Raw genomic sequence first — 20456 nt, 5'->3', positions numbered from 1 at the left:
GGTCCCCATGATTCATCATGGGCTCCAAAATCTGTTTGTGCTGTGTCACCTAATCCTTATCCCGTTTGTCCTGACATGAAATAATGTTCTCAAACGCTTCTCAAAAATTCTTCCCAATCCGACTTTTTGTAATCATGATACAAGTGAGCATAAAACTTGGAACACGACAGCAACAGGAATGTGCCCTTTGGCCCACCGTGTTGGGCCAAACATGACAACAAATGAAATAATCCTTTCTGCCTGTCCTTGATCCATCGTCCTCCATTCCTTGCATATTCGTGCACTTAACTGAAAGACCCTTTTTAAATGCTTTCATCGTATTTGCATCCACGACCACCCCGGGCAATGTATTCCACACTTTTAACATGCTCAGTGTGAAATATTTGCCCCTCACATCTCTTTTGAACTTGCCCCCCTGTCAGCTTAAATGCATGCCCCCTAATAGTGGACACTTCAACTCCGGGGGAGAAATTTTCTGACCGTTAGCTGTATTTATGTATCTCCTAATTTTATAGACTTCTATCAAGCCTGCCCTCAGCTTCTCCTGCCCCAGAGAAAACGAAGAGTTTTTCCAGCTCCTCCTCCTCGTTCACACCCTCTATTCCAGTCAGCATGCTGGTAAATCTCTAATGCACCCTGTCCAAAGCCTGCACATCCTTAGTGTAATGTGGCGGCCAGAATTGAATGCAATCCTCTGTGTGGTCTCAACAAAGTCTTGTAAAGCTGCAATGTGACATCCTGACTCTTGCACTGAGTTTCCCTCAGCATAAAGGCAAGCATGCGATCTGCCTTCTTGACCACCCTGTCTACTTGTGTGGCTACTGTCAGGGAGTTACGATCGAGGACCCCAAGATCCCTCTGGACTTCACTGCTGTTTGGGGTCCTGCCATTAACTGTGTATCCCTTTCCTTAACACTTGTTCTCCTAAAATGCAACACCTCATGCCTGCCCAGATTAAATTCCATCGGCCATTTCTCCGCTCGAGTTTGCAATTGGTCTGTATCTTGCTGTGTCCTTTGACAACCTTCCATGCTGTCCACAAGTCCATTGGTCCTTATATCATCTGCAAACTTACTCATCCCCCGTCTACATTTGCCACCAAGACATTTACATATATCACAAACAGCAGAAGTCACATCGATGCGGAACACCACTCGTCACTGAGCTGCAGCCAGAAAAACAGCTTTCCACCACTGAGACGGCAAGAACTGTAGATGCTGGAATCAGAGTTAACCAAGTGTGGAGCTGGAGGAACGCAGCAGGTCAGGCAGCATCAGAGGAACAGGAAAGCTGACATTGTTGATTCTGCCTGGCCGGCTGTGTTCCTCCAGCCCTACACTGTGTTATCTTTGTTGGCCTTCCACCGCTCCCGTCTGCCTTATATGGGCAGGCCAAGTCACCATGGATCTCATGGATCCTAATCTTCTGGATGAGCATACCATGAGGAACCTTGTTAAAAACGTTCGTAAAATCCATGTATATGTTATCAACTGTTCTACCCGAATTGATCACCCTTGTCACCTCCTTGAAAACTTCAACTGACTTGGTAAGACATAACCTGCACCGCATAATGCCATGCTGGCTGTCCCTTATTAGCCCATACTTTTGAGACATGAGACACTCACCAGTCTGTAGTTTCCTGGAAAGTCCCTGTTTTCCTGCTTGAACAGAGGAACGACTTTGTCCACTCACCAGTCTCCGCAACCCCTCCAGTGCCTGGCAAGGATATCAGATCCTATTGAAAGTGGTGTGTTGATGCATTTGTGTCATGTTTGTGTTTTGTTTGAGCCCTTACATTGAAAGCAGTGTAAGAATGTCTTTGTGCAGCAGGCGAGGTGTGATGAGACTGAGCCTTCATACAATTGCAAGATGTGGAAAATTTGCCATTATTTATGAAAACAGTGATAAATTTCTATGATCATCATTTCTGTTACACTGCAATGATTATCCCATGGCGTGTAAAATCAGAAAGATACGATAAAATGAGACTGGGTCATTTGCAGGGCGAATGTTTGCCTTTCATGTCTATAGAAGTAGTGAAATATTTCCATGAATCTAAGAGTCACTTTTCCGTTCATTGAAGGACACAATCATCGCCTTGGAAGCTTCATCACGATACTACTTTGCATTTCTGAAGACGGAAGAAGAATCAATGTGCAAATTCAATTCCATGGTTTTGGAAGTCCCATTGAGAACACGATTCGTTTGTGCCGGCATAATGCTCTGACCGAGAAAGAATTGAAGGTGAGTTTGTAGTTTAGAAGATCGCAGCAATTTATGCATCAACTTCTTCATCGATAACGTTCCATTGCTTTCAAACTGCATTTTCCACTCTGCGAGATAATAACTGTTAGAACAAGCAACAGCATCGGTAGATGGTCTATGGGGAATGCAATGTTACAAAACCCGATCCATTCAACAACATATTTCAGATATGTCAACAAATTAAATATTCCAGCACAGGATAAAACAAGGAAGATGAGAGTGAGGAGGCAATAGTTCTGATGACAAAAGAACAGAAATTTACCTTTATCCATTCGAGCAAAAAAGCAGGCACACAAATAAATAATCATCTAACAATGCACGTGTGCAACGGAGGCTGCAGGGGGACTAAAAATGCCGATTTGTTGTCATGCGTATTGCTGAAAGGGTGAGTGAAACAGATTCTGTGGTAAATTTGAAGAAATACGGATAATGCATCTCAGGATGTTGGAGGAAGAACATTTATGGACTGAAGCAAATCGTATTGCCCTTTTCAGGAGTTAATAGGTTCATAATGAATTGAAAGACTTCCTTCTGTGCTGAAAGCTTTAGTTTAGTTGCAGCTGGATGACAATTTCTGTTCCTGGTAGTATTTAGCCAACTGTTAAAAGTGAATGTCACTGCACAGAATTCCAAACATAACTCCAATCAGTGCAGAAAATATCCAAGGGGTGTGATGAGTTGTATCCTCTCATGTTGAAGAACGCAGCTGCAGATACAATGGAGGCACTGATGATAATCTTCCAAGAATCCTTAGATTGTGGAAAATTCTCAGAAGGTTGAAAGATTGTGAACATAACACCATTGTTCCAAAGATAGTTGGACAAAATAGTAAGCAAATATTGCCAATTTAGGTCAACCTGGGTAGATGTTCATGCCGGCAATGAAAGATGAAATAACAGGGTACTGAGTGTGCTTTCACATCCTACAGAGTTAACATCCTTTCATAAAGGGGAAATAATACTTGACAAACTTGCGACAGTGCTTTGAGAAGGAAACAAACATTACTGACGAAGGACCACCAGTTGATGTAGTACATTGAGATTTCAACAAAGCATTTGATAAGGTACAGCTCATAAGGTGTCTCAAAAGAAAAGAGCCCGTGTGTTCAAGGGTAGTATGTTCGGATGGACGGAGGACTGCATCGTAAATAGAAGTAGAGTCGTAGCAGCAGGATGGTAACTTACAAGTCACGTACAGCCACAGAGCGAGTGCTGCGGAGGCCGGACACCTCATGTTGACTGGGTTGATTTCGGAAATGGCAGAGGGGATTGCTATGCTTAGGAAAGTTGGGTGACATTCATTGGAGTTTATAAGATTGAAAAAAATCTTATGTTTTCGCCATTTAAGATTCTTAAGAGGCTTGATAGTGTATATCCGTAGAGATTACTCCCATTTGTGAAAGATTTTACGACCAGAGGCCACATTTTCAAATTGGTTGCCCATGAATTCAGGGAAGAATTACTTCTTTCAGGTTGTAGCAATTTATTGAACACTTCAACCAAGAGTTCAGGCAGACCCTCTAATAAGAGACACCTCCTCTGTATTAATTCTCTAGATTTGACAGAAGATCGGCCCTGTGAGAGGGTCAGTACTGAGGTATTGAAGCTTTGTCAGAAGGCGAATAATGAGTGCGGGCACTGAAGAAGTGCCTCATTGACAGGGGTTCAGTCCTGACCCCTGTGAGAGTTCATCATTGTCAGATGGTCAATACTGAGACAATGCTTCCTTGTAAAAGGATCAGCACTAAAGATCTGCCACACATTTTTAGTGTCAGTATTGAGGAAATGCAGCAATATGAGACGGTCCGAACTGTGGGAGTGCATTATTGTCAGAAGGTCAAGACTGAGGCAACACCTCATTCTAAGGTGAGGCAATGCCATACAAATAGAAGGTCAGTCCTGAGATATTGGTACTGTGAGAGGGTCAGAAATAAAGGTGCCTCCTTGTCAGATGGTCAGAACTGAGGGATTGAAGCATTGTCAGAGCTTCAATACCGAGGCCTTGCTTTGTTGTCAAAGGGTCAAATCTGTGGGAGTGCGATATTGTCAGAGGATCAATGCTGAGGCAGTGCCTCAGAATAATGGTGTGTTTTTGATGACAGCGTGCATCGAGGTGGTTCTTTTGTGATTCTATCAAGTGCAGTTAAAGGAATGCTTGCCAATTTTCTGAAAGATGAACATTTATTGAGGAAATAAAAGATGGAGAAAGAGGAATTAAAAAGAATAACAAGTAGAGAGTAAAAAAGAATAAGCCTCATGTTCTTGTGGCCGTGAGGGACCCCTCGATCAATGGCTGGCCTGGAGGCTGAGGTTGTTCCTGGCACCGTTCGCGGTCTCATTCCGAGATGACGTCCAGTGCCGAGGAACAAAATGCTCCCTCTGCTCCGGTGTAACAAACGACTTGGCAAAGAAAAAAACCAGTTACAGAAATAAAATTAACTGTAAAACAGGAATGCTGACAGGACTCATTCAAAGTCAACCATTTCTCACATATCAAGAAATGTTACCCTTCAGCCCATCCTATTCATGGGGTTGGAACTGCTAGTACCACACGAATGCAGCATCACGACTGAGGCAATGCAGCACTGTGCGAGGGTCAGGATTAAGGGTCAGTTTTGAGGCAGTGCCTTGATGTTATGGAGTCAGAACATTATTGCCACATGTTCAATACAGACAGTGTGTTGACCCTCTGTCAATGCTTCAATGCCTCAGTGCCCACCCTCTGATAATGAATCACTCCAACAGTTCTGACCCTATCTTGCAAGACCTCAGTATGACCTTTCTGACCCTATTACAGTGGGCCACTGCTGCAGTATTGACCATCTGATAATGATGCAATACCTCAGTTCTGACCCTCTGACAGTTGTGCAACACCTCAGTCCGCACCCTTTCATCATTCGGCACTTGCTCAATTATGAGCCCTTTGTGAGTTAGTTGTGAGGCAAGACTTCATTGCTGCAGTGTCAGTGCTGAGAGCGGGCCTTTTTATTAGCTCATCAGTACCTAAGGTACTGGCTAATTGTCAGCAGGTCAGTTCTGAGGCAGCGTCTCTTTGCCCGAACCCTGACTCTAAACCCAGCCTCAGCCCTAAACCCATACAAACGCTCGCCTCAGGCTAACCCTCACCTCAGCATTAACCCTAACCCTAACCCTAACCCTATCCTCAGCGTAAACCCTCCCTACCCTCAGCCCTAATGCTGATCCTCAGACCAAACATCTAGTCTCAGCCCTAAAGTGAGCCTCAGCCCTACCACTAGCTATGGCCTCAGCCCTAAAATGAACCGTAACACACAGCCCCAATTAACGCTTAGCCTCAACCCCAACCCTCGCCTAAGCTCCAAGTCTAACCTCAGCCCTAACCTAACCCCCAATACTTGCCTGCCAGAGAGTTAGTACTGATGAAGTGCTTTAGTTTCAGAGATTTAGTCCCGAGAATGCGCTTCGTTTTCAGAGTGACCATCTGAAACAGCGTCTCATTGAAATGGGGTCAGAATTGCTGGAATGCTACATGGAATGGTGACAGATTGTAGGACTGTCAGTGGGTCAGATCTGAGGTAGTGCATCAACGGTGGATGGTCAGTCTTGAGGGAGTTCAGAGGATCAACGAAGAGGGAATGCCTCAATGCAATGGCGACAGAACTGAGAGAGGGCCACAGGATTAGAGATATGCCGCATGATTCGAGATGGTAGGAAGGACCTCATTGTCAGCAGGTCCGTTTTGTGGCCGGTCGCCATAGCTGGAGAGTCAGTTCTGAGGCAGTGCGTCTTTGTCAGAGGGTCTGTACTGAAGCAGTGCCTCATTATTCGAGAGGGTTTGGTGTGAGGCAGTATCTGATTGGTGCAAGGTCAGCCCTAAGGGAGTGCCTCTTTGTCGGAGGGTCAATACTGAGTTAGCGCCTCATTGTGAGGAGTTCAGAATTGAGGGACTGCCACGTGATGAGAGAGTCAAAACGGAGGTAGTGTGGCTGTATCTGACCGTCCGAAGGGAGTGCCATTGTTAGAAGGTCAGTTCTGAGAAACTGCCTGCGTGTAATGGCATCAGCATTGAAGCTAACCACGTGACTAAGTTATTGCAGTAGCATCAGAGGGCCAGATCTGTAGGAGCGCATTATTTTCAGAGGTGAATACTGAGGCACAGCCTCAGTGTAAGGGGGTCAAAATTAAGTGAGTGCCACACAATTACAGGGCAGTACGGAAGTATTACAGCACTGTGTGCGGCGCAGAATCGATGGAGTGCATCATTGTTATACAGCCACAAGTGAGGCAGCGCCTCATTGCAATGGATCAGAATAGGGTCAGTACTGAGAGTCAGTACAGAGGTAGTGCAGAACTGTGGAGGTGTCAGAACTGAGGGAGAGCATCATTGTCAGCTGGTCAAAAGTGCCCCATTGTCGTAAGATCAGAACTGAGGGTGTGCCGCACGATGAGAGGGTCAATATAGAGGAAGTGACTCTCTGTCAGTGTTAATACTGAAGTATGACCTCATCTTGAGGGGATCAGGCTTCAGAGAATGCCTTGTTGTCAGAGGGTCGGCACTGCAGCAGGGCTATGTTGTAAGGGGGTCAGAATTGAAGGAGTGCCACCCATTTTAGAAGGTCAGTACTGAGGTAATGTAGCACTGTCAGAGGTCAGTCCTGATGGAGTGCCTCATTGTCATTGGATCAGTTTTCAGGCAGTACCTCTTCGGCAGAGAGTCAGTACTGACGCAGTGCCTGATTGTAATGGGATCAGAATTCAAGGAGTGCCACTGCCTCACTGAGGTACTGCAGCTCTATCAGAGGGTCAGTGGCCTATTGTCAGAGGGTCTGTTTGAGCCAGTGCCTACTTGGCAGAGTGTCAGCAATTAGGGAGTTTGCCTTTATCAGAGGGTCAGAACTAGAGAGTGCATTTGTAGCAGAGTGTCAAGACTCAGCCTTGTCCGCCCAAGTCCAACACCAGCACCTCCACATCATCCGCCCACCCTGAGGACTGACCCTCCACCAATGAGCTACTGCCTCACACTGGACTGACCAACAATGAGACACTGTCCCTCCAGACCCCCTGACAAAGAAGCAGTGCCTCAGTACTGACCGTCAGGCAAGGAAGGCTCTCTGTCAGTACTGACCCTCTCACAAGGAGACACTGCCTCAGATCATGACCCTCTGACAATAATGCACGCCCACAGTTCAGATTCTATGACGCTGTTGCAGTACCTCAGTACTGAGTCTCTGTTAGTGTGGCACTGCTTCAATTCTGACCCTTCTATAATGAGACACTACCTCAGTATCGACAGTCTGACAACAGTTCACTCCCACTATTCTGATGCTCTGACAGTGCTGCTATACCTCAGTACTCACTAATTCAATGAGGGTTAGCGTGAGAGGGTGGCGAGGGTTAGGGTTTGGGTTAGGACCAAGGCTAGGGGTTAGGTGTGAGGATTGGACTAGGTTTTGGATGAGGGTAGAGTGAGGGCGAGGGATGAGACTTGTGTTAGGGTTACTAATGAGGTTAAGTTTGGAGTTCGGGGTAGGGCTCGGGAGAGGTTTTGGGTTAAGGCTGAGGTTAGGCTTAGGGCTGAGTCTATGGTTAGGGTTAGAGCTCAGACCACATTTAGGTTTGGGGCTGAGGCTTCTGCTTAGGTTGAGGGTGAGTCTTAGGCCTGAGGCTAGGCTTAGGCCTGAAGCCGCGGTTAGGTTTGGGGTTGGACTGATTAGACCCACTCTGACCCATTCCAATGAGGTACTACCACAGAACTGATTCTCTGTCGATAAAGAATATGAGATGCTGTCAGCTTGTCCAATCAGAGGTCCAATATTAAGGAAATAGTGCACTGTTGGAGAGTTGATAAATATAATATAAAGGGAGTGCTGCACTGTCAGAGGGTTAATGACGTGGGAGTGCTGAAATAGCGCAGAATCAGACCTGAGAGAGTGCTGCACGTTCAGAGAGTTAGTACTGAGGGAGTGCTATAATGTCAGAGGATTGATATCAAGGGGCACCGCCGAAGGATCAGTTGCGCAGTCCTGTCCGAAGGCCAATATTGAGAGAGTTCTGCTGCGTCGGTGGGGGTCGATATTACAGAATTGCGACACTATCAGTGTCTGGATGTCAGACGGTCAGTTCTGAGGGAGGGCTACGCTGTTGGAGGGTCAATATTGAGTGTGTGCGCGACACTCAGATGATCACTTTGTTGGAGTTCTGCACTGTAACGGAGTGCCACACTGGCAGCGGGTTAATATTAAGGGAGTGCTGCACTGTCAGAGGGTTAAAGATGAGGGAGGGCTTCTCTTTGTTGGGGTGGGTATGAAAGAGAACCTCCCGTTCGGGGATCAATATTAATGTTGTGGAGTCAGTAGAGAGGCAGTGCTGCACTGTGGAGGGTCAATAAGAAGCATGTAGCTCCACTGGCAAGGTGCCAATGATGACAGAATGCTGCACTGCCAGAGGATCAGCAATGAGGGAAAACTGTATTGTCAGAGTGTCTTCGTCAAGAAAGTGCCACTCTGTCGGAAGGCCAATATTAAGGGAGTGCTGCACTGTCACAGGATCAATATGAGGGGTGTGCTGCACTAACAGAGGGTCAGTGTTGATTGAATGCTTGACTGTTGCAGAGCCAGGACTGAGGGAATCCTGCATCGTTACGGTGTCATCGTTGAGGGAGTGCTGCACTGTTGAAGGGCCGATAGTAAGGGAGTGTGACACTGTCAGAGTGTCATTACCAAAGGTGGGCTACAGTATCAAAGGGTGAGTAATGAGGGAATGCTGCGCTGTCGGAGGGTCAGCACTGGGGTGGGCTATACTGTCAGATCGTCAATATAAATAATAATGTTAGGGGAGTGCTGCATTGTGAGTTGGTCCATATTAAGGGAACGCTGAAACTGTCAGTGATGCTCAGGGTGTGCAATACTGTCAGAGGGAGTGATGTACTCTGAGTGTCAGCACGGAGGCTGACCTTCACTGTAATTGTGTCAGAATTAAAAGACCGGTCAGAGGATATAAACTGAGGCATTTCAGAGCCATCAGAAGGTCGAAACTGAGGTGTTTCAGATCAGTTTGAGGGTGCCCCATTTTAATGTGGTCAGACTTGAGCAAGTGCTTCATTGTCAGAGGCTCAGAACCAAGTGAGTGCCTCGTTATCAGACACTGTCCGAAAGAGGGCCTTGTTGTTCGTGGCTGTGTTGTAAGGCAATTCCTCATTGCTGCAGGATCAGCCTTGAGAGTGTGCCAGTCTGGAAGGAGTGCCTAAAAACTGAGGGAGTGCTACACAATTAGAGATTCAGCACTGAGTAAGTGCCTCATTGTCACAGAGTTAGTTCTGAGGCAGGGTCACATTGCCTTAGGGTCAATTCTGAGGGTGTATGAGGAGCAGACTGTAAATACTGAGTCAGTAGCTCAGTGCATTGGATTCAGAGTTGATGGAGTACAAGATGATTAGAAGTTCAGTCCTGAAGTATTGCAGCTCTGTCAGAGGGTCAGAACTGAGGGGGCAGTGCTTTACTGTCGGCGGATCAGTTCTGAGGCAGTACCTCATTGCTGGAGGGTCAGATGTGGACGAGTGTCACATTGTCAGAAGGCCAGTTCTGAATAAGTGACTTTTTGTCAGAAGGCCAATACTCAGTCAGTGGCTCATTTTGAGCAGATCAGAATTGAGGGTTTGCAACACTTCTCGAGATTCAGTCTGGAGACATGACTGCTACACGCCTGAATTGAGGGAGTGCTGCAAGATTGGAGGGTGAAAATAAACCTGAAAACAGTGACCCCTTTCAATAACCTGTAAAACACAGGGATCACTGTAAATAACCCCTAAAATGCAGAGGCCTTTGTAGGAGTGCCTCAGTGTAATGTTTTCAGAATTGAGGGAGTGCCACGTGATTCCAGATTCACTGCTGATGGAGTCGCTCATTGTCACAGGGTCAGTTCTGAGGCAGGGCTGCTTTGCTGGAGGGTCACTTCTGAGTGAGTGTATTAGTATCAGCCCCATGTTGTAGGGACTGTACTTTTCCAGGAAGACAGTTAGAATAATCTTTAATTATAAACTAATCTGAAATACTGTTTGACTTGTTAAGGTTACAATACATCCTGAGTCACCTACAGAATACGCACTTGCTCTCCCTGTGTCTCTGGGTAAGCAAAGGTAGTTTCTTTCAGACTACTCTCAGAAATAAAGTGCTGCGCTGGTGGTCGGTATTGAAGGAATGCTCCATTGTTGGAGGATCAGTACTGAGGGAGTGCTGGCCTGTCACAGGGCCAAGATTATGGGTGTGCTGTGCTTTCAGAAGGTCACAAGCAAACAAGCACTGCCAGACATAAAAAACAAAAGAACTGCGGATGCTGTAAGTTGGCAACAAAAAGAAAGTTGCCGGAAAATCTCAGCAGGCCTGGCAGCATCTGTGCAGGAGAAAACAGATTCAACGTTTCGAGTCCATTGACCCTTCCTCAGAACTGGGGATCTTCCTCAGAATAGTCCTGAGGAAGGGTCACTGGACCCGAAATGTTAGCTCTGTTTTTGCCTCCACAGATGCTGCCAGACCTGCTGAGCTTTTCCAGCACTGCCAGACAACTGACGCTCTGATTGTGAAACACTCCCTCAGTACTGACCCTCCAACACTGCCTACTCTCTGATGACTGATTCTCTGACGGTGCATCTCTGCCACAGTATTAACCCTCCGTCATACTGGTATTCTCTCAGCAATAACACTCTGAGAATGCCATGCTCCCTTACCATTGACACTCTGGCCGTGGGACACCACTTCAAATTTAACCCTTCAGCAGTGCAGCACACACTCATCATTGCCTCTCTGATATTGCAGTGCTGCCTTCATACTGACCCTTTCACAGTGCAGGACACAGTAATATTGAACATCTTAAAGTGCTGCTCTCCCTCAGTGCTGACCCCCCTCTCATTTCTGACCCATTCAGTGTAGCATACCCTTTATTCTGAACCCCTCAGTGCAGCACTCCCTCAACGCTGACCTGCTTCAGTGCTGACCCCCTTCAGTCCTGATACCCCTCAGAACAGCACTCCCGCAGTGCTGACCCCACACTGTGCTGCACTCCCTCAGAGCTCACCCACTTATCACTGACGACCCCCTCACTTCAGCACTCCCTGATGACCAGGTCGTGCATCACTCCCTTTCTCCAACCCCTCGGACGGTGCAGCACTACGTCAGCGCTGACCCGCCAACAAGATAATGTCAGAGAGATGTACTCCCATCACATTGACCCTCTGAGACTGGAGCATTTACTAATGTTGGCCCTCTCACAGTGAAGCTCTCCGTTTAGTCCCTCTGACAGGCCGCATGCCTTTTATTACAGGTCTTTTCACAACGCACTGCCCCGTCATCATTGATTCTCTGACAGTGCAGCCCTCTGTTAATATTGAATTTGTGACAGTGCACAAGTCCATTAATATTTGCCCTCTGATAGTGCAGCCCTTCCTCAGTCCTGACTCTCTGACAATGCAGCAGTCCCCTAATTACTGTCAGAGGGTCGATACTGAGAGAATGCTGCACTGTCAGAGTCAGCTGCCCGCAGTCCTATCAGACATTCAGTATTGAAGGTATGGGAGAGGGTGAGTGTCAGTGAATTCTGCACTGCAACAGGGCCAACAGTGGTGTCCCATGGCCAGAGTGTCCATGGTAAGGAAGAACTGCAATGTCAATGTAACAGGGTCGGGACTGAGGTCAGAATTGAGACAGTACTGCAGGATTAGAGAGTCAGTGTTGTGGCTGAGGAGCACTCTGAGGTCCAGTACTGAGGGAAAGCTTCATGATCAGTGGGTCAGTTCTAAAGCTGTGCTACTTTGTCAGAGGGCCATACTAATGCAGTGCCTCATTGTAATGGGATAAGAATTGAGGGAATGTCGCACATGCATCACTAGCTCATCATTGACTGTCTAACAGTGCAGCACACTCTTAGTATTGACCTTCCAACAGTGTCGAGCAGTGTGACACATTGAGTATTAAGAGAGTACTGCACTGTCAGAGGGTCAATGATGGGAGAGTGCTGTGCTGTTGGAAGGTGTGTACTGAAAGGGAGCCGCCCTGCCAGAGGGCCTATATTAAGGCAGTGCAGCATTGTGAGAGGGTCGGCATTTAGTGCATGCTCCTGTCTCAGAGGGTCAATTTGATGGGACAACATGCCTCTGAAACTAACTTGTTGGAGTGCTGCACCGCCTGAGGGTTCGTCTGAAGGGAGTGATGCCCTGTCAGATGATGAGCTTTCCCTCATCTTTAACCGTCTGACAGTGCAGCACTCCCATAATATTAACCCGCTACCAGTGTGGCACTTGCTTACAATTGAACTTCTGACAGTGCACAAGTCCAACAAAATGATCCTCTTGAGTGTCGCACACACTCAATATTGGCCCTCCAACAGTGCAGCACTCCCTCAGGACTGACCGTCTGACATTGATACGTGGATCGTGTCGCAATCCTGTAATATTGACCCACTGACACAGCAGAACTCCCTCAATATTGTTTTTCTGACAGTATTGCACTACTGATCCTTCGGCAGTGCCCCTTGATATCAATCTTTTCACATTAGACCACTCCCTCAGCACTAACTCTCTGAATGTGCAGCACTTCTCAGGACTGATTCTGTGATATTTCAGCACTCCCACATCATTAACCCTCTGACAGTGCAGCCCTCCCTTTATATCAACCCTCCAACAGTGCAGTGTTTCCTTAATATTGGACCTCTGATTGTGTGATACTCCCTCAGTGCGAAACTCTGACAATACAGCACTCTCTCTGAAATAACTCTCTGATTAAGCACTTCCTCTGTGCTAACCCTCTGAAAATGGAGCTTCCTCTCATTACTGACCCTTTGCAGTGCCGCACTGCCTCAGTACTCACTCACCACAAGTGCAGCACTCCATTAAGAGTGATCCTCTGACAGTGTGGCACTCCCGTAATATTGGTCCACTGACTGTGTGGCACTCCCTTAATACTGACCTGCTCGCGGTGCATCACTGCTCTAATATCAAACCTGCAGCTCTCTTAGAGGGTCTGTCCTGAGCAAGTGCCCCATAGTCAGCATGTCAATTCTGAGGCAGTGCCTCTATATCAGTGAGTCAACATTGAGGTAGCTCCTGACGGTCAGAATTACGGGAGTGCCTCATATTTAGAGGGTCATTAACTGAGGGACAGCCTCATGATCAGCGGGTCGGTCTTTACGGACTGCCTTATAGCCAGTGTGTCAGTTCTGAGGCAGTGCCCTCAATGTAACAGATTTAGAAATGGGGTAGGGGGCACATGATTAGAAGGTCAGTAGTAAGCTATTGGAACTTTGTCAGAGGGTCAGTACTCAGCGAGTGCCTCATTGACATCGGGTCCATACAGAGGGTTTGCACTGAGGGAATGCTTCCTTGTCAGAGATTCAGAAGTGAGAAAGTGCCTCATTGTCAGAGGCTCATTCCTGAGGCAGTGCCTCATTGTCAGAGTGACATAATCAGATAGCACTCCCTCAATTCTAAACCTTAATACTGACCCTCTGACAATGAAGCACTGCCTCAGGACTGACCCTCTGATAATGAAGTGTTCCTCAGGATTGAACCATTGACGATGTGACTCTCCATTCGTGTTGACCTTCTGATAATGGGGTTCTCCTGAAGTACTGACCCTCTGACGGTTGTGCACTGCCTCAGTACTGACCCTCTAAATATCTGCCACTCGGTCAATTCTGACCTCCTTACGCTGAGGCATTACCTCAATACTGACTGGGGTGCAGGTCTCTGGCACAGAGTCTGTCGCTCTTGCAACGAAGGGAAGGGCGTATAGGAGGAGAGTGTTAGTCATTGGGGACTGAATAGTTAGAGGGACAGATAGAAGGCTTGTTTGGAACCGAAGAGACTCACGATTGGTGCGTTGCCTCCAGGTGCTAGGGTCCGTGTTATCTCGGATAGTGTCTTTGGGGTCCTGAAGGGAGAGGGTGACCAGCCCCAAGCCATGGTCCACATAGGTACCAACGACATAGGTAGAAAGAGGGATAGGGATGTCAGGCAAGATTTCAGGGAGCTCCGCTGGAAGCTGAGAGCTCAAACAAACGGAGTGGTTATCTCTGGTTTGTTACCCGTGCCAAGTGATAGCGAGGCAAAGAACAGGGAGAGATTTCAGCTGAACACGTGGCTGCAGGGATGCTGCAGGTGGGAGGGCTTCAGGTACATGGACAATTGGGGCTCATTCTGGGGAAGGTGGGACCTGCACAAACAGGACGGTCTCCACTTGAACCAGAGGGGCACTAATATCCTGGGCGGGAAATTTGCTAGTGCTGTTCGGGTGGATTTAAACTAGCTAAGCAAGGGGATGGAAAACTGTGGTGTAGTTTCAGTACACAGGAGAAAGAGAATAGAGAGGACATGGACAGGATCTCAGTGTCACAGGAGTGTGCTGGCAAACAGCAAGCTGAATTGAAGTGTGTCTACTTGACTGCCAGGAGTATCCGGAATAAGCGAGGTGAGCTTGCAGCATGGATAGGTACCTGGGGCTTCGATGTTGTGGCCATTACGGAGACATGGATAGAGCAGGGTCAGGAATGGATGTTGCAGGTTCCAGGGTTCAGATCTTTGAGTAAGATCAGGTAAGGTGGGAAAAAAGGGGGAGGTGTGGCTTTGTTTGTCGAGGACAGTATAACGGAGGCTGAAAAAACTTTTGAGGAGGACTGGTCTACTGAGGTGGTATGGGCTGATGTCAGAAACAGGAGAGGAGAGGCCATGCTGCTGGGAGTTTTTTAATAGGCCTCTGCAAAGTTCTAGGGATCTGAAGGAGAGGATTGGCAAAACGATTCTGGGCAGGAGTGAAAGGAACAGGGTGGTCATTATGGGAGACTTTAACTTCCTAAGCATTGACTGGAAATGCTGTAAGTCTCGTACGTCGGATGGATGAGTTTTCGTCCAATGCACGCAGGAGCGTTTCCCGACACGGTACGTCGAAGGGCCGACAAGAGGGGAGGCCACACTGGATCTGGTACTTGACAGTGAACCAGGCCAGGTGTTTGATTTAGTGGTAGATGAGCACTTTGGAGAGAGTGACCATAATTCGGTTACGTTTAGTTTAGCGATGGAGTGGGAGAGGAACATGCCACAGGGCAAGACTTACAGATGGGGGAAGGCAATTATAATTGGGCAAGACTTAGGAGGCAAAGAATGGGGTAGCAAAATGCAGGGGATGGGGACAATCGAAATGGGGAGCTGGTTTAAGTAACAGATATTGCGTGTCCTTGATAGGTACGTCCCTGTCAGGCAGGGGTCAGTGATAAGGTAGGGGAACCGTGGTTTACTAAAGAAATTGTATCTCGTGTAAAGCAGAAGAGCGAGGTTTATGTGATGTTGAGATGAGATGGATCAGTTGATGCGATGGAGAATTACAGATGAGCAAGAAAGGATTTAAAGAGAGAGTTAAGAAGAGCACGGAGGGGTCCTGAGCAGTCATTCGCAGGTAGAATAGAGGAGAAGCGTAAAGTTTTCTCAAGGTATGTGAGGAATATAAGGATGACTGGGGTAGGAATAGGGCCAATCAAAGACAGAAGTGGGAAGTTGTGTGTGGACCGGGTAGAGATCGGAGAGGTGCGAAATGAATATTTCTCATCTGTTTTCACTGAGGAAGAGGAGAATATCGTCGAGGAGACGACTGAGATACGTGCTATTAGACTTGAAAGGATTCAGGTTAGTAAGGAGGAGATGTTATCAATTCTCGAAGGTGTGAAGCTAGATAAATCCCCTGGGCCTGAGAGGATTTTTCCGAGAATTCTCTGGAAAGCTCGGGAGGAGGTGGCGGAGCCCTTGGCTTTGATCTTTGAGTCCTCATTTGTCTGCAGGTTTAACACCAGAGGACTGGAGGATTGCAAATGTTGTGCCCTTGTTCAAGAAGGGCAGTAGAGATGAGCCAGGCAATTACAGCCAGTGAGCCTTACGTCTGTTGCAGGACAAGTTTTGGAAAGGGTTATAAGAGATCGGGTTTATAATCATCTCGGAAGCAACAATTTGATTGGAGATAGTCAACATGGATTTGTCAAGGGCAGGTCGTGTCTCACAAACCTCATGGAGATTTTGAGGAGGTGACCAAGCATGTGGATGAGAGAAGGCCAGTTGACGTAGTGTACGTGGACTTCAGTAAAGCCTTTGATAAGGTTCCACATGGTAGGCTATTGGAGAAAATACGGAGCCATGTGATTGAGGGAGATTTAGCAGTTTGGATTAGAAACTGGCTTTCGGTAAAAAGGCAACCAGTGGTGTTTGATGGAAAATATTCAGCCTGGAGTCCGGTTTCTCGTGGTGTGCCTCAAGGATCTGTTTTTGGCCCACTGCTGTTTGTCATTTTTATAAATGACTTGGACGCAGCCATAGGTGGATGGGTTAGTAAGTTTGCAAATGACACTAAAGTCGGTGGAGTGGTGGACAATGTGGAAGAATGTCGCATGTTGCAGGGAGACTTGGATCAAGTGCAAAATTGGGCGGAAAGGTGGCAAATGGAGTTCAATGTGAGGTGATTCGCTTTGGGAGGAATAATAGGAAGGTACAATACTGGGCCAATGGAAAGATTCTTGGTAGTGCGGATGTGCAGAGGGACCTTGGCGTCCATGTGCATAGATCTCTGAAAGTTGCCACCCATGTTGATAGTGCTGTGAAGAAGGCAAAGGGTGTGTTAGACTTTATTGGTAGAGTTCCAGAGCCGTGATGTCATGCTGCAACTGCACAAAACGCTCGTGCGACCTGTTCTGGTCGCTCCATTGCGGGACGAATTCGGAAGCATTGGAAAAGGAGCAGAGGAGATTTACCAGGATGTTGCCTGGTCTGGAGTGAAGGTCTTATGAGAGAAGGCTGAGCGACTCGAGTCTGTCCTCATTAGAGAGAAGAAGGCTAAGAGGGCCTTTAATAGAAACATACAAGACGATCAGAGAAAGATGAGTCAGGGTGGACGGTGAGAGTCTTTTTCCTAGGATGATGATGTTGGCTTGTACGAGGGGGCTCAGCTACAAATTGAGGGGTGATGGATTGAAGACAGATGTCAGAGGCAGGTTCTTTACCCAGAGAGTGGTAAGGGCGTGGAATGCCCTGCCTACCAATGCAGTTAACTCAGCCACATTCAGGGCATTTGAACAGTCCTTGGATAAGCATATAGATGATGATGGGATAGTGTGAGGGAACGGGCTTAGATTAGTTCGCAGGTTGGTGCAACATGGAGGGCCGAAGGACCTGTTCTGCACTGTATTTTTCTATGTTCGCAGATGACACTAAAATGAGTGAGAGAGTAAAGTCTGAAGAGGACGATGAAAATCTGCGGAAGGATGCAGAAAGTTCAAGTGAATGGACAAGGGCCTAGCAGATGGAGTCCAATGATGGTAGATGTGAGGGTATCCATTTTGGTAGCAATTATGGAAAAATGGAGTCTTGCTGAAATGGTGAAAAATTGTAGCATGCTGCTCCGAGAGGGAGCTGGGCAGCCTTGTGTCTGAATCAGGTAGTTTGCAGATGCGGCTGGTAATTGAGACAGCAAATGGAATAGTGTCCTTCATTGCGAGAGTGATGCAGTTTAAAAATCGGGAGGGTATGCTACAGTTGTTTTGGGTGCTGGTGAGGCTTGGTGTGGAGTAGTTTGTACAGTTTTAGTCTCCTCACTTGAGAAAGGATGAACTGGCACTGGAGGGGGTGCAAAGGAGGTTCACGAGGTTGATTCCAGAATTAAAAATGTTGCTGTGTGGGGAGAGATGCGGTAGACTAGGATTGCAGTCACTGGAATTTAGAAGAATGAGGGGTGATCGAATAGAAACTTTTAAAATTATGCAACAAATGGATCGGAAATTGTTTCCACTGATGGGCGAAATTCCAACTCGGGGGCACAGCCTCAAAATAAGTGTGAACAGATTTAAAACTGAGTTGAGGATGAGCTTCTTCATCCAAAGGGTTGTGAATCTGTGGAATTCTCTGCCCACTGAAACAGTTGAGGTTCTCTTGTTGAATGTTTTGAAAGGCAAAACAGATAGATCTTTGAACAGGAAAGGAATTGAGGGTTATGGTGAATGGGAGGGTAAGTGGAGCTGAGTCCACAAAAAAGATCAGCGGAACGAGCTGGAAGAGACAGATGGCCTACTCCTGTTTTATTTCTTATGTCCGTACGTCCTTAGATTGCCATCCTTGTCATTCCTCCTTCCCTGGAATAGGCCAGTTCTGAACTGAAGAGTAGGTCTTTGAATAACTCCCACCTATCAAATGTTGACTTGTTCAATAAAAGCTCCTCCCAATTAATACTGCTCAGCTCCTACCTAACACTGATGTAATTTTCCCTCCCCCAATTTCGTCCCTTCCCACAAGGTCCTGATTATCCATGGCTGTCTTAAAATGTAAGGAGATGCGATCGCCCATTTAAGAAGCTCCTGGTTCACTGTTTTTCCCAAGTGGGAATCAGCTACAGGCTTTCTTGTTCCACGATGGGGGAGGAAATGGCCTAGTGGTATTATTGCTGGACTGTTAATTAAGAGACTGAGATAACATTCTGGGGACCTGTGTTCAAATCCCAGCACAGCAGATGGTGGAATTTGAATTCAATATAAAAGAAAATCATGAATTAAGAATATAATGATGACCATGAATTCATTGCCAAATGTCAGAAAAACTCACCTGGTTCACTGATGTGCTTTAGGGAAGGAAACTGCCACCCTTACATGATCTGGCCCACATGTGACTGCAGACCCACAGCAATATGATTGACTTTGAACTGTCCCCTGGGCAATTAGGGATGGACAATAAACACTGCGTAGCTGGGGATGTCCTCCTCCCATGAACAAATAAATAAAATTGGATTCTACATCTTCCGATCCAAGATCGTTTCTTGCTCTCATACTAACTTCTTTGCGAACAGTCACTTTCCCTCCTGCCTGTCTTTTTGGAATGTCGTATAGCCCTGCGCACTTAGCTCCAGTGTTGATCTCCTTGTAACCATGTCTTTGGAATAGCTAGAAAATCATGCCCGTCAACCTAGAAATGTGCTATTAATTTGTTGATTTTGTTCTGAATACAATGAGCACGCAAGCAAAGAGCCATGAATTTAGCTTTATCACTTGATTTCACCTCTTGTCACTATTTACAGCTGTTTTCTGTTTGTACATGCTGTCTTTTCCAGTACCACGCTGAGTATTGTTATCCCGATAGTTCTTTCGTCTCAGTCCGTGTGTATTCCTGGGCGAATGTGCTCGTGTGGTCTCAGGAGTTGTGGAGGTCACGGCTCTGGGACAGCCGTTTCATCGCCCTGTGCTGCAGGTAAGAAGAAAAGAAAATCTCTTGCTCTGAGCTCTGCAAACCAGGGCAATGTCAAAAGGGAAACAGGGTCAAAAGAATTTCAACAAGAATCTCAAAATTAACTGCTGAATTCATATCAACATTACGGGGATCGCCCAACTTAGTGGCCACAACATCCCACTTTCTATTCTTCACAAACAATCCAAAGGCTGAAGTATCCGTATCCCTCTTAACTTTTATGGTTTTTGAGCTAATTTCTTGTTTCTAACTTGTGCATATTTGTGGTGCCTTATGACTTCTTGCATTTAGCAATTGATAAACTCACTCTCTCACGAGTTCAGGAGAAGCCAGTTTTATAGAATCCCCAGTGTGGAAACAGGCCACTCAGTTCAACAAGCCCACAGCAACCCTCCAAAGAGCATTCCACCTAGACCCATCCCCATTCCCCTACTCTATCCCTGTCAGCCTGCATTTCCCATGGCTAATGTACCTAACCTACACATCCGTGGGCACTGTGGGTAATTCAGCATTGCCAATCCACCTAACCTGCACATCTCTGGACTGTGGGAGGAAACCAGAGCACCCAGCAGAAACCCACACAGACAAGGGGAGAATGTGCAAACTCCACACAGACAGTCATCCGAGGCTGGAATGGAACTGGGGTCCCTGGTGCTGTGAGGTAGCGTTACTAACTACTGAGTCACCGTGTCACCCTGAGTTATCTTGACTCCTTCTGAAACATAGGAAGGTATCCACAAGACAAAGATCCTTTTTAATCAGCTTAATTCGTACCAACTGAGGTGGATCTAGTTGGGTGTGTAAAGAAGGGGAGTCTTTCACGAGGGAACTTAACAATTTGGGAGACTCAGTCACCGAGGGAGCCTGACCCGAAGACTGGTCAAAACAATAATGATTCGATATGAATTAGTTAGAATGCAGCTGTTAACAGTAATCCTCCATCCCGATGTGGGAGCGAGATT

The 20456-nt window shown here is 46.9% G+C and overlaps 1 long non-coding RNA gene across 3 annotated transcripts in view; it reads left to right on the top strand.

Annotated features, from left to right (window-relative positions):
* Positions 1-2087: 2087 nt before the first annotated feature.
* The window catches only part of LOC132208032 (uncharacterized), a 31249-nt gene continuing 12880 nt past the window's right edge, over positions 2088-20456 (top strand). Inside the window, exons 1-3 of one of the 3 annotated variants that reach the window (XR_009444143.1) lie at positions 2088-2244; positions 8855-8967; positions 19361-19497. This is a non-coding gene — a long non-coding RNA (uncharacterized LOC132208032). Of the gene's footprint in view, positions 2245-8854; positions 8988-19360; positions 19498-20456 lie in introns of all 3 variants that reach the window. The other 2 variants (XR_009444142.1, XR_009444141.1) reach the window with 2 other exon arrangements.

This window comes from Stegostoma tigrinum, unplaced genomic scaffold, assembly GCF_030684315.1.
Source record: "Stegostoma tigrinum isolate sSteTig4 unplaced genomic scaffold, sSteTig4.hap1 scaffold_254, whole genome shotgun sequence".
NCBI lineage: Eukaryota > Metazoa > Chordata > Chondrichthyes > Orectolobiformes > Stegostomatidae > Stegostoma > Stegostoma tigrinum.
Note: the sequence above shows the minus strand (reverse complement) of the source record. Positions and strands in the feature narration are given on the sequence as shown.